This window comes from Diachasma alloeum, unplaced genomic scaffold (genome assembly GCF_001412515.2).
Source record: "Diachasma alloeum isolate Michigan unplaced genomic scaffold, Dall2.0 Dall_scaffold_00196, whole genome shotgun sequence".
Lineage (NCBI taxonomy): Eukaryota > Metazoa > Arthropoda > Insecta > Hymenoptera > Braconidae > Diachasma > Diachasma alloeum.
In genome coordinates, this window is record NW_021680361.1 from 993,070 (window position 1) to 1,008,089 (window position 15,020).

General features: G+C 35.5%; 1 protein-coding gene and 1 long non-coding RNA gene across 7 annotated transcripts in view; one reads left to right on the plus strand and one right to left on the minus strand.

The window, feature by feature from the left end:
* The window catches only part of LOC107048707 (disks large 1 tumor suppressor protein), a 616,903-nt gene that overhangs the window by 355,061 nt on the left and 246,822 nt on the right, over nt 1-15,020 (minus strand). The gene's annotated exons all lie outside the window — the stretch shown is intronic.
* On the plus strand, nt 5,823-11,412 carry LOC107048722. The gene is made up of 3 exons (XR_001461694.1): nt 5,823-5,883; nt 8,390-8,513; nt 11,300-11,412. It is a non-coding gene; the product is annotated as an uncharacterized LOC107048722 (long non-coding RNA).

Here is a 15,020-nt window from a genome sequence, read left to right on the forward strand (position 1 = left end):
ATTACATTCTGATTATCTTCATGAGTTTTTATTACTAGATCTGTGCGTGCGCTTTTGCGCGTGCTCATCTTTTTGTTGTGAAAATGAAGAAATCGAATTTATTAAACTTTATATACTCATAGATGCTTTATAACTATTGATAATGACTTGAAGAGAATTAAGAGAATGAAGAGTATGAAGAGTGAAGTATCAATAAATAATTTTTAATTTACGATTAATTTGTTTTTTTACTTTTTAAAATAATCTGATTAAAATCTATAATTGTTGAAAAATGAGGGGAGGGTTATGAATTGATTTCCTAGAAAACTGAAAAAATTTATTGAATTCTTCGGAAAACTTTACAGTTTTCCAGATAACCGTAGATCTTCAAAGTTTTTTCTCGAATTATTTGGGAAACCGATCACTTTTCATGAAGTTCGTAGAGTTTAGAATTTATGTGTAAAAATCTGAGAAGCAAGAATTGATCATTTTTGCGTGTGATAAATATGAAAAAATTAAAATTTGGGAAGTGAAGAATAATTTGTGAGTTGAAAAAATTTAGAAATACTATATTTTTTTCTCATAATCAACAATTAGAAAATTTAGATATGTTTTGATATAAAGATCAACTTCACACATGAAAAAATAAAAAATAAGACGCGGAAAATTTTTTTGGCATTTGAAGAATTTGAAAATACCGGGGATTTTTTTCAGCGACTACTTCACGTTACGGTATTGTGTAAATTGATAAGCAATGATGCTGTTCTCACCATTTTTGTTCGCACCATTTTTCAACTGGATTAGAAAAACATTGAAATATACTTTTTACGCTCTGATTTCACTGCTATTACTGATGATTCTTTCAGTAATCATGAGAAAACCGATTTTCTCTTTCAGATCGCACAAACAATGTGTTGTAACTCAACAACGAATTGTGCGACCCCCATCATATTCTGATAGAATTAAGAGGTTGTTATTGTTTTTTTTAGCCATGACTAATTCCATTTTGATGACAATTTTTTGAGTGATCGTTGAAAAAACGATTATTGAAAAAATATCAATTTTTCAAATCTCTATAAAAATTGGATTTTTAATTGGTGTCAACGAATAGAGGTTATTACACACAGAAAATCCTGAGCGTAAATTATGCTGAAAATTGCCGTAAATTATGATGATTTGGTTCGCATTTTACATCTACTCATCCGTAATTATATACATCCGTAACAGGTTTGAGAAAAGTGACAGAAATGCGAGTTTTATATCTTGTTGTATAATTAAAGTAAATATGAGTAATTGAATCAACATTCAAATCCACCGAAAAATGAGAGAGACAAACTAATTGTATTCCGTAAGAAAAAAAATCGTTGTTCATGAGTTCAAATTAATTATTAATTAATTAAAAATTAGAAGAGTATATTCCAACGATATTCACGGTGTTTGTTAAATTTCGTGCATTGCAAAAGGAGACTCATTTACACCCAATTTTATTTCTCAAAATACCGACTAGACTAAAATTCCTACAAAAACTTTTTTTTATAGATATCATTCTCTGTACAACAAAGATCTCTAACTAATTTTACTACCTCCGTTAATTTCAAAATATGTCGAGACAATTTATTGTGAAAAGAAATCGATTCAACTAATTATATGCCGTTCATATAGAAAATTGAAAAGACGTATCTTCAAATTGAGGAATGCGTTAATAATGGTTTATAAAACTTAATTTGAATTGGATTTCAATTGAACATTCTATTAGGTTTCGGCCGATTCCATCAAAATGTTAGATAGAAAATTTTCCATAGAAAAAGTCAATAAAATTCCATTTTTTCAATACAATTTAGTCCACTGAAATATTTTCGATAGAATTTCCTCGGCTCAAATTTTCTAAGAATTATTGTTTGAAAAATAGAAGATGACAAGTTGAGAAATTTGAGCCGAGAAAATTCTATCGAAAATATTTCAATATAATAAGTTGTATAGTGTAACGTGGCATTTTTGAGATTTTGACCGTTCAGCGATCGTCGGGATTTTCCAGACGAGAAGTCACTTTATTGGCGAGGCGAGAGTCATTTTATGATTTTTTTGGACCTTATTATAATTAAGTTGTGTTTGTATCGAATCGTTTTCTGACCGCTCACCGAATCACATCATGGAATAGAGTTTCGGATCATCATGGGATGGAGCCTGGATCTTCGTGGGATACTCCAGTAACCTGTCTTCGGGTCTCGGATGCTGTGGAGCAAGAGACATTGTACCAGGACATTTTTGAATGGCCACGCACACGACTGGGTTCACTTGGCAGATCAAGTGGCGACTCCAGTACATAGAGTTCAAGAATTTGGGACTCAGACGACCATCTCATTTTCGGATTGGAGAATTCTGGGCTGACTTCAGACGTCCAGAAAAACGACAATTGTTGATGAAAATGATTGTGGAATTTTGGTATTCGATATTTATCATTTGTTATGAGATACCTGCGCCGGTAAATATATCGCAGGCGTGAAATAATTGTTCAAATTTCCCTTGGATCTGGTTAGGTACGATTTCAACGTCCAATCAGAGCGGAGCCGACGTCCTGATGAACCCATCATTTGGTCGTCTTATTTCGGAGTGTTATCGCGTGAGTTTTTAACACCGACAATGATCATTTCTCGTTTGGACACCAGACACATCGCTGTACGAATATTCGGCTCGTCTTATAATCGCCGATTTTTGATTCGGAAACTGCTGTCGGGACCCGAGGCTCTACTGAGGGCTGTTTTAGACATTTTGGGGGAAGCTTGAGAGCAGATCTACCGGCATCGGGATTTAATTGATTGGTGAGCGGTGGATCTATTTTGAAGTGTTAAAAGTGTCTCACAAGGAGTGAGTTTGGCATTTAGCTTTTGAGAGACGCTTGGTCCATAGTGATTGATGCCATTTGAGTTCGTAAGATTTGCAGGCCGATGCTCACTCCTTGTTCGACAAAGTCATTATTTTTGGGTCCAATTTTTGATTGATTAAATTGTCCGGTGAATTTATGGAATATGTATTTTGTTTCTCCGGATAGATTTCAGTAAATTTCAGTGATTCTAATAGTTGATTTTGTTGACTCTCGTTTCCCCTCCGCCGCGTATTTAATATTGAATTTCGAGTATTACGGCGGTTTGAGATTTCGAGATCAGTAATATTTTTCTCTCGAGGTATTTCTAGTATTTCTCTCGGCCTCTGAAAACCTAACTTCATCACATTGAATTTTCGGCGTATTCGTTCAGAGACCGTTGAATTATCGTAGTTATTGTCAGAGGGATTGTAGCGTTTTTCGGCGCTCGAGTTATTGTCTTGTGCCGGGTGACCTTTAGTCAGCTGTCGGCTGTATTGTTTTCGTTTCTCGAGGCAATCCCCCTCTCAATAGCCAGAAGAGTTAGATTCTTATTTTCGTCACTGGGTGGACGCGCTGGTTTCTCGGGTTAATAGTAGATTCCCGCACCGCGGTTATTTGGACTCATTGGTAATTTTACTAGTTATTTTACCGTTTGACCTTTTCTTAGACTATGGATTATTTGACTAATTTTGAATGTCTTTTAATTGACTAGTATTTAATCTTTTGACATATAGCAGCTAGGAAATTGTGCGGTATAGAGTCTTCAATCGTTTATTTATTATTTTGCAAATGATTTTTGTCTTATTTCCGAGGATTGAGTGCCTAGGATGTCGAGAATAAGACGTGGTTCATTTGATTATATTTTATTTGTAATTTGGAATTATTTTATTAAATTTATCCTGTTACCCCGCATTTGTGATTTCTCTTTGGTAAATTGGAATCTCGTCATTTCAATAGTTATTTTCATCACAAGGTCCACAAAGTATTTTCTGACGAATGTGGCTTTGTATAATATATATATATATATATATAATCACATTCGTCAGAAAATACTTTTGGACCGTGTGATGAATGCAATTTTTCGTCAGAAGGCCCGTAAACCGCGATCAAACCGAGCGAAGCGAGGTTAGAATCGCGGTTTACCGGGTCTTCTCACGAAAAATAATTTTTCGGGGCAGCATTTTAGGACCCAGCCGCCTCCGTGGTTGATATACTAAGCTTTCGGCAGCTGTTCCGTCGTTGGTTGATTCGGTGGAATTCGAATTTTAGGTTATGTGCGTTTTGGGAGAAAACGTACTGGCGCCCAACTTTTTGGTTATAAGATTGGTTGCCGAGAGCTGCGTATTTTTGTCTCGTGTCCGCAGAGGAGCCAAATACGTCACATCGAAAAAATTGAATTCTGTTGACTTTGTTTATAGGATATTTTCTATGGAAAACTATTAAAAACTAACAGAAAGTTCAATAGAAATGCAACTGAATTGTCTAGCGAATTCGCTAGGTTTTTCGATTAAATTTTTTCGTGCGTGATATGTTCCTTTGATTGTTTATTGTTACGTTTATTTTTTTACAAAAAAATGAAAAATAAAAATACAATGAACACCATCTTGATTATGCGCACGCGAAGCGCGCTGTCATTTTCTAGTCGTCACGAAAAAGTGATTTTCGATTACGAAATTCCTTTAAATTTAAGTGGAACGGCCACTTGATGAAATTACTTATCCGAATTGTTCACTTGGAATATTTTCAACAGCGTTGGTACCCATACTTTCCACATATCGAAATATTCTTTCGTCTCCATTAACGACATAATGTGATGGTAAGCGATAAGAAAATCCGTATAGCTCTATAAGTATCGGTGGATGCACCTCAGCCGCCCAGAAGTTTTGTAGACCCTTCAATATAATCTTCACTATTGTGTTAATATGGCGAACGTTAATTTTGTCGTTGTGTTCGGTGCATTAGCCATGATCTACGTGGCATATTGTAACCCACTTGCGAACGTCCCTTGTTACAGAAAACCTTTGGAAAAATTCATACTGTCTTGCATCGATAACGGTAATTGTTGAAAATTCTACAACGAAGAATAACTACACAAAAAATGGATTCTTTTTGCTTCCGAATGAAAGCTTTGTAATCGCTCAAATTTGAGTTTCCAGTTTGTGTTAGGGTAACTAAATGCAGTATAAAATGTCCGAATATGCGATTTTTAGATGGTGCCTGTATGTATGGAGTTTTTTTTATTCATTTTTTTTAATTTCCTCAAAAGGGATCAATCGAATTTCATGAATTTTTTCATGAATATAGTCTTCCATAAGCTCTATCGTGATAAAAGGAAATTTTTAGGTAACAAATTCAATTAAATATTGAATAAGTTAGCTTCAATTCTCCGCTGTCGGGATAAAATAATTTTTTTTTCTGGATCCTTACCCCTTAAAGCGCTAGGCGCATCAGCATCTATCGTTCGGCTTCCCGTGCAGATATTTTTAATATTTAATAGTAAATGATGATAGGGATGAAAAATAATGAGATACGAGGTTGAGGGAATACCAATTATCATATTTATTGCTTTTGAAGATTCCTGAACACGAAAGAAATCAAAGTAGAGGGAGAATTCGATCGACGCAAAAATTGAATACTTATTGATATCGATTCATAGTCCCGACGACCTTCTGACAGAACCTGAATTAAACTCTGCCTAAATCGTGAATAAACTCTGATTAAATCTCGCCTATGCACTGATTAAACATTGATTGAACCTTGATTAAACCCGGACTGAAAACGAATTCGAGTCTTGTGAGGCTCAGAATGTAGAATTATTTGACAGAACGAAATAATACGCAAAATTTTGATGACATTTCAATTGACGATAGTACTATGACATGAAAAAATAGAAGAAGAGAATAGTGGAATAAGAATTTAAAAAATGAGAATCCATTCGCAAGCTAATTGATAATTTATTGTTTCTCTTTACAGAAACAATTCCGTATAATAATGATGATCCGACGGAGATGGATGTGTGCGTGTTCACAGCTGCTGGAATAGTAAGACTTTGAATGTACCAAATACTAATGCGACTGTAAACATTAAGAAATTTTGTTTCGGAAGAAATGTGTTACTCTTACATGAAGATGTAGGATATTTACAGATCAGAAATACATGAATACACAAAAAAGGAATGATTCAAGTAGTTTCAGGTTTGATTCTAGTATGTATTCTACTTGTTTCAAGCAGGATAACTATAACTTAATCAATTTGTAGTTCGGGTGTACTTTGAGTAGAAAATTCAATTATTTAAAGAAGAAAGATTTCAAGTTGTCACCTGCGGAAAAAGTACTTGTTTCAAGGTAGTAACTTGATTCAAACTGACAAATACTTGATCGAAGCCGGGGAGGTACTTGATTTAAAAAATCCAAATTCTAGTGATATAAGGGTACTAAGAATACACTTTCATAAATATCCGCCCGACGTGAATCAAGTATTAATTCCATTTAGATTGAGTCATAGAATCAGATCGAATCACATTTTTATAGGAATGGAAGGGAATAAATCTGAAACGTTCAGTGAGTTCTCAGGGTCATCACCGAACAAAGTGCGAAATTGCCACGTAATTTTACCCGAAAAAGTAAAATCTTACACAAAGTTCTCAACTTATTAGGGGAGGGTGTGCCTGTACCGCCCACCTAAGGGAAAATGCCAATTTTATATTTTATATTTTAACTTGAGTATAAAAAACGTATTTGTGAGACTTCTTTAACTATTGAACTCGTTATTTTCGAAGTGTAGATGCCTAATTCTCCTTAGAATCCACAAAATTGATTGAAAATACAAAAGAGAGCCTATTGAGCGGTACTACCCGCCGTCGGGTAATACCGCTCGGCACGATTTCAATACCGCTCATAGGATTTTGCGTGTATCGCTCGCGCCCCAACCTAACCTGTACTCGAGTGCTGTCGAGCAACTACGTGGCCGATCCTATGAGCGGTATTACCGGCTCCGCTCGGCGTCAACAAAATTGTTGATAATTATTGACATGAGTGGAGTTTTGAGTTCGAATTGGTCTCAAATTACGCGTGAAAGTACCACGAATCGAATAACCACAGTTTAATATGAGAATTCAGCGTTTGAAACTACTTAATTACAAGTCCACAAATTTTGCACTCTAAAGACCTCAAAACTTCGTTACGTGTTTTTTCATATTTAAAGTGGTAAATAAAGTGAAATTTTTCCGACAATCATATTCTATCATCAAATTCTTCATGAGCAGGAACAGAAAGAAATTTTCAAGTTGATGGTCGTGGAGAAAATCGGGTGAGCGGTATTACCCGCTGAGCGGTACAGGCACACCTTCCCCTATGCTTCCAACCCCACAAATTCTGAAGCTGGTAAGTTATTTTTACGTTCCGTTCTGTAAAATTTCTCAATCGATGGGAAAAAATTACGGAACGACTTGTTGTCCCCGCAGCGGTGAGTCAACAGACGGCTGGTTAATTTTTAGAATTTACGTTCCAGCTCAAACTTTTTATTGAATTTGACTTCGCTTGCAGATTACCTTTCAAAATGTAATTTTTACATTTTTCTCTGGTAATTTTGATTATATTTTTTTGTCCGTGTAAATGACTTAATTTATTGCATTCTCATAAGTTAATGAATTTTTCTATTTTCATGTTGTTGATGAAGGCAACAATAACTATGTGAATCAAATAAGAAATTAATTGTTAGTTGACTGTTTGAATCAAATAAGAAATGGTTTCACGAAATTTCCATTACTTATGAAACATTACCTATGAAAAACATGAGGACCATCGTAAGAAAACCCTGTTTTCTAGGGATACACCTTAAAATTCAAGTTCTAGTGATATAAGTGCACTAACAATAATCTGTCATAAATCTGCCACGACACAATTTCCATGACAGTTTTATTTCACATATGCATTTTTCACACATAATCTTGATTTTATATGGTTAATCAAACTTTCATACAAGAATGAACACAATTATCACTGATTAGCATATAATTCTGCAGAACCCGTACTAACGTTGCCCGACGTTGACATGGAAACGTTATCTGTAAGCCCCACCTCGGGATACCCGAGTGCAACTGTTCGGCTCAGTTCGGTGAACCGAACGTTGCCGAGGTCGGGCGGATACGTACGAGGATAGGAAGAATGTGAAAAATTCCAGTGCTGATACTGAAAATTTCCCGACTGCCCAATAAAATTTCCAATGTTTTCAAGAATTAATGAAGTTTTTCACACAATTTTCTCCAGAATTTCCCACAAAATTGACCCCCCCCGGGAAATTTTGTAGTGCTAGCTCTAATATTTTCAACGTGCTTCCTTGCAAAAATTAATGAACTTAAAATTCATGAACTTGCGCCTCGTTTCTCGTGCCGAACACTAGAATTTCCGTAATTACCGTTATCATAATTATAATTTTTTTGACAATTCCCTTATAGTTGAAATTACCATTGAAATTTCTCTCAGTGTAGTATCGATATGCTAATGAAAATTTTCTAATCTAAAATACATTCTCCACTTTGTTCAACAGGTCAACGACCAGGGTAACCTAAATATCGACAGATTCCAGAAAATCTTTGAACATAATCTCACCGATAGTGAACAAAACGATCTTTTTGACTATATGTTAGACCAATACGACTGCCTAAGGAGAGGTAAAGTATAACAGAATTTATTGCAAAAAAATATAACTACCACAGAGCAAAGGATGCATGGATTATGAAGCAGTACTGTACTAGCGGGTTGATGCCCCGGTGTTCATTATCTTTTTGATCTTTTTTCCGTTCCAAATTTTCCCAAAAATTAAGTATTTATAATTATTCTCATCGTACCATATATGATTGTGACAACAATGTTTCTCCATTTATTACCTGCTCAATTGTCATATTTCAATAAGTAATTTGCTAATTTGGAAATTCCTGTTCTCACTGGATAAGGTCTAGATAGCATTATAAATGAAATCTATTCAGTGAAAAAGTCATTGAAATCTTATTCAATTAGAACAGGAAGTGTAGCGTTGCTCGGGCACAATGTGAAACAATAATCATGAAACTTCTTCATGCTCACAATTTATCAGTTTTCGCTTCGCTCTCCTATTCCGCTTTGATTCTCTTCAGACGCATTTAATAATTTTTCTGTTGACATTATCTAACCAACTCTGATGTCCTCATACCAATTTTGAGTATTTTTTATCCATTCATAATTTTTCCACAATTCAATTCGACGATTTCGTGAATTTGAAATTTTTCTAAAACTTCGAAAAATTGCCTCGAATTTCCCATAAATTCCGGAAATTTCCTCTTTTTTTTTTTAGAGAACTCGATAGTTCTCTAAAATTGGTGTGAAAACGCGAGAAATTTCTCGAATATTTAAAAATGACTTAGCCGTTTCAATTGCGACAAACAAAGTGTTCGGACTCACGTGACACTTTCACATCATTTTTATTTTGCAACTTTGTCACCCGTTTCGTGTTGCTGTTCTCTGTGAATTTGCATGGATTTCACAATATTTCCTGTCGTAATTGGGCTCGCCATTTACCGCGGGCGGTACCACTACAGGCGCGCATGGAGGCTCTGAGGCGCTATGCGGTTGTCAAATCGGAGCAATGTAGCACCATCAGTTTTGTTTAATAAATATTTATTAAAATCAAAATGTTAACATTGAATTTGGGGCAAATTTTTAATTTTGTTAATAGTACGGTTTCCTCGAGAAATATTGTAGAGGGGCAAACAGTCCTAAATTCCCAAAATGTGGTTTTTTGTGGTGCAACATCCATAACCAATAGAGGTTTGCAGGTTGATTTGGTATCTTTATGTTTAAAGCCGAGTGGTTTGAATAAATTACCCCATATTTTGCAAAACCCGATTAGGTTGAAGCCAAATTTCACGTGCATCAATTATTCTCATCGGCTTGTTGGGTGAGGTTATCATCAACAAATCACGACTCGGTGGAGGCAGAGTATGGAAGCTCAATTCAGGATTATTGGTTGTATTACTATTACAACCTTTCACATGACACTTCCTCTTTGGTTTCAGAATTTTTCTGTACATATCAAGAGACTGTTCCATTTTTTATCTTCTGATTGTTTTGGAGCACAAACCACTACAGCTTAAACCGGCTGCGTGAGGTGCCCCTCTGAGCCACCATTTGGGAAAAAATCGCTCATGAATATGCCCATTCAGAGTGCTTATTTTTTATCAATGCCATCTTTCGGTGTCGCCCTAAAGCTTGTTCTCATTCGAGAGATTTCGAGTTCGACTTTTTTCAATTGGAGTTTTTTCTCTCATGTTATTCTGGATACTGAATATATTTACTAACTACAAGAAAATGTATACATGTCTCATGCAGATATTTATGTACATTTACTTGTGACAAGTAAATATACTTGGCAGAAGCAATTTTTTTCTCAGTGTAGCGCCACCCCGGACACAAGCGCCTGGGTTGTTAATCCACTTTCATTATGCCCTTTTTCCTGCCAGATCCAATATTCCTTTTTTCAATTAATTTTTTACAAATATTTTCATTGCTAAAAACAATATGACCGACAAAAATCATTTCCTAATTTATCATCTGTTAAATTTTCACATTGCAATAAATGATTTATGCATGATCTAATTCCTATGCTCACTGAATAAGATTTTAATCATAATTACAATTCAATTTCATCTAGAACACATTTTAGAATGCGAATTTCGGCAATTCAACGTTTGTTAATAATCTGGTAAAAGTGCGTGCCCGCACTGTTATCAATTTTTAGTTTGAGGTTTTTAGAAACAGAAAAATTTTGTGATGAAAAAAAGTTGAAAAAATTTCCTACCGTGCTGAATTATTTATTGAAACAAACTTGAACGAGTTATTTTGCAATAGTATACTGTAATGTGGTTGTTTTTGTGCACGAGTACGTAAAGTTCAAGCGCACACGTGAAGTGAATTTCGAGTGCGTAAAGGGTAAATAAATGGTAGGTTGAAGCGAAATGTGGGTTCCAAAGGAAATTTATGATATTCAAAATTCATTTATTCATGATCTATTGCGAATAAAGTAAAACGAATGCTGAACTTTATTGTTCAGAGTGTAACGAACATTAAAACAAAAAGCTAAAATCGTAAGAAAACTACGGCGCAAGAAGCATTTTTAAGGTAAAAACAGGAAAAAATGAAGTTTTTCGTGGTTATACGGGGGCAAAATCGATCGGGTTCGCGATTTACCCTAGTTCAATGGGTCCCAAGGCCCAGTGAAGACTTTGAAATTTCACCGACGTATACCCTTAAATCTTTTGATCGTCCTTTCAAAGCGTCGTCCGGACCATTAAAAAAATTCAATGGCAATAATTTCTTTTTCGTTCGCAAAAATCTGTTCTCTCTCAGTATATGATAATAAATGCCCCGCCAATTCCTTATTGCTGGAGTTTTCATGTTTTAATTTCTCTGGTGATTATTGCAGCTGAAACCGAATTACACATTAATGCGCAAAAGACTATCCGAGTTTGGAACCGGTGTGAAAACGTGAATGGCACCAAAATGTCATTGGAGATAGCAGTATGCGGACGATGATGCAGCAGGGATTGGTTATGCATATACACTATTTTTGTTATCTTTGGAAATTACAATGAATGAAGAAGTCGAATAAAGAAATGTTGATAATTTTCTTGTTCCAGAATATTATTGCACCCAGTTTCATTAGAATAAGAATCTTTCATAGTGCACTAGAGAAATTTAATAATCATTATCATAAACCGAAAATTACTGAATTTTTAATCACCACAAAAGCATTATCGTACATTAGCAAGATCGGTCTCTTCTCCATTGAAAAAAATTTTTTTTTCACACACCTGCGCGGAAAGTTTGTATTTTAACCCCTGATAAACGGGAGAAAGTGAGTACTTTCCGCTTTAGGGTGGAAAGTATTCACTTCCCTTCCGCTCATTAAGAAGCAAAATACAAACTTTTCTTTCCAAGTGTGTTCAAAAATAGCATGTCTACCTCGGGCGAAAAAACATGATTTTCCGGCCTTGGTGATCAAAATACTATATTCCCAACTAATGAAGTCTTTAGTAGAAATCAAGGAAACATTTGTGATTAACGTTATTTATTTCTAATAAATCATTTTTATACGTAGAAAGAATTCTTGATGTACAATATAAAATAATTTATTCTATAAGTACATGACATTCTCATTTTATACATTCAGTTAACAATATACATCATTCCTCAGAGCGGTAGAAAAAAAAATCAAGCCCGGTCGCGCGCTTCGCGCGCTGCCTCTTTGGGGTATGATCGGTAGGGGTTGGTGGAATTGGGGGTGACCCATTACCGGTCGCACCAATAACTTCCCGACCATTTGTTTTTTCTTACATTAATTTTTGTATTATGTATTTATTCAATCTTTTTCTCACATTTCTTCGAGGAAATACCCATAGAAGAAAATTCGAAAGTTTTATTGAAATAACTAAAAAACCAATGATGGGACTTCGCTCAAAATCGAATTACACTCAAGATACATGATGACGCAGCGATTACACGAAATTGATTCAAATTCCATCTTTATTTCAGATGAAATCGTCGAATTTCAGTGAAAGTAACGTTGTTTGACATTTTCTCATATGTTTTATGCAGATAACTGGAAAACCGCTGAGGCAATCATTTCCATAATCTAATCAGTTCTAAGTTACATGAAGACGCATCGATCAAAAAAAAAAGAAGTTGAATCGGTTCGTTCGTTCCGGAGAAACCGTTGGACAAAATTTCACTCACATACGGTGCTACGCACGCACATACACACACACACACATACATTTCTTCAGAAACGTTTCAGGATGACTCTAGAGTTCACGAAACGTGGACAAATCATCGAAATTCAACATTTCATTTTCGGGGTCATTACAATAACTTCCTCCCTTCGGGTCGGGAAGTTAAAAAACAATAATCACACATTGGAATTGCAATATTTTTTTTGAAGTGAAGGTCTTGCAAATGAAAGAAATTATTACGACCAGGAATAATAGACGATATGCATAAGTTCTGAAATTCGGAGATGCGAAGAAGGTCTAGGTAGCTTAACAACCTTATATTCGCTAGAAAATTTTTTTTAGGTCTTATGTCGAAATACACTATTCCATGCGCGTTTCCTTACCGACATAACCAAACTTTCCATGCGTCTGCCAATTTCTATCAGCATCTTCCGGCATAAACGCTAATCATCACTAAACGGCCCTAAATTAGATGATGAATTATAATACCGAAAAGAACAGCAAGAATGCCGATAAAAAATTGAAAAAAAAGAGAATTAAGGTCACCATCACAACTAAAACTAGAAGACTAAAACCACTTTGATAAGAAAAAAAGTTTCTTGATGAAAAAATCGGTTGATTATTGAAAAAATATTGATTAAATGTGTATTGAAATATTAACGTAGTGACTAAAATTATTCAATAAAGCGTTAAATTGAATAAAACGAAAATTAAATGCTTATAATATTTTCATTTCATGGGTCTCAGTTCTCAGAAATCTCGCACCGCATGAGTGCGTGGTGGGGGTAGGGAAATACAGTCGCATTCTACGAATTCGTTTTCTCTATTCCCCCATGAGTACGACTGTAACGACAGTCTACTGTACGAGAAAAGGGTAGAAAATCTACCAAAATCAAGTCTAGAACTCCTTCAATAATTACTCTTTCTCAAATAACGAGGATTCTCGTTACTTGAATCCCGTGAAGCTCGTCATCAAGTGGTTGAATTCGAAAAAAAATGAAAGAGCTGAGTCGAGGGTTTTTGAAAAAATTTCGAGAAGAGTTCCGGCACTCATTCACTCTGAATTCATAAAGACCCGGTCACGGCTCTTGCATCCCACGCGAAACGATGCCACAGCGGTGGTTCAAAAGGAAAGGCCAGAGATTCAACACACGAATGAGAGCACACAGTGATGAACATCGTCTCATTTTCCTCTCTTTTTTGAATCTTTGCGGTTACCATGAATTTTCCTTTGTTAATTTTACGCTGGGTCGACACAATCAGCAACTTTTATGGCACAACTGACATTATAAAAAAAATTGAGATGCATGGGAACCAGAAAAATTCTGCATTTTATGAAGAAATTTTCACACAATATTTGCGATATCGAATTTGTTCAGTCTTCCGGTTACTGCGGAACCTTTCAAAATGAAAATCTGTGCCTTTCCATGGTATTTCCCTCTCCTAGGATTCCAATAGTAAGTGTTTATGTGGAGCTCATTGCAAATTGCATCGGGGGAGAGCTCATTTGAAGATACGGTAGCACTGGGGAAAAGCTTAACAGCGGGTTGTTGTGTTACCCATAAACCTGCATGATTTATTGGTTACCGTGTTGGTCTGCACCAAATATCCGAAAATATGAGTTGAAATTGTTGGTTCTTTTCACTGGTGCAAATGCAACACTGGAATTTCGATTAAACTCGGACAACTGCTGCTTGTAATTAAGCGGTGAAAGGGTTAAAATTCTGCTCTTTGATTTTTATCGCACAATTGTCAGTTTCGTCAACCATGAAGGTATAATTGTCGCTTCCGAATGGAAGCTTTGTAATTGTTTAAATTTACATTTCATATTTTTTGTGTTATATCGACCCATTATGATCCCAAATGTCCGAAAATGCTATTTTTAAATTCTGTACGTACGTGTGTGTTTATGTGTGTTATGTGTGACAAAGATTTTCGATAATTGTTCGTTAATGAATCTGTTTAAAATTGAGACCGTTTCGCGGTATGGGCCAGTCAGGAATAATCGGGTGAGATCGGGTTTAGAGTTCGAGAGGCCATTGGGGTCGACCGGCCATCGCGGGAGTACGGATTCATCAGGCATAAAGTTCACATCGGCTTTTGGAAGACACGGATCGGTATCAATTCATCACGTATAGGGTATACATCTCGGTATTCACGGTGATCACTATAAAATTGTATCATTCATCAATCGTTATTATCACGGTTATTTCATCTTCAATTATCGTGTCAAATAATGAGTTATCGGTGGAAAATAATCAGTGTCATTTGTGGACAATTATCAAGTAACATTTATGGTGCAAAGAGTGTAAATATCGTTGACTTGAGTGACAATATATAGATTTGCCTTGTGGCTAAAATCTCTTTTATTTCACATCCCGGCTTAATCATCCACTCACTTCCTACTCTCGATTC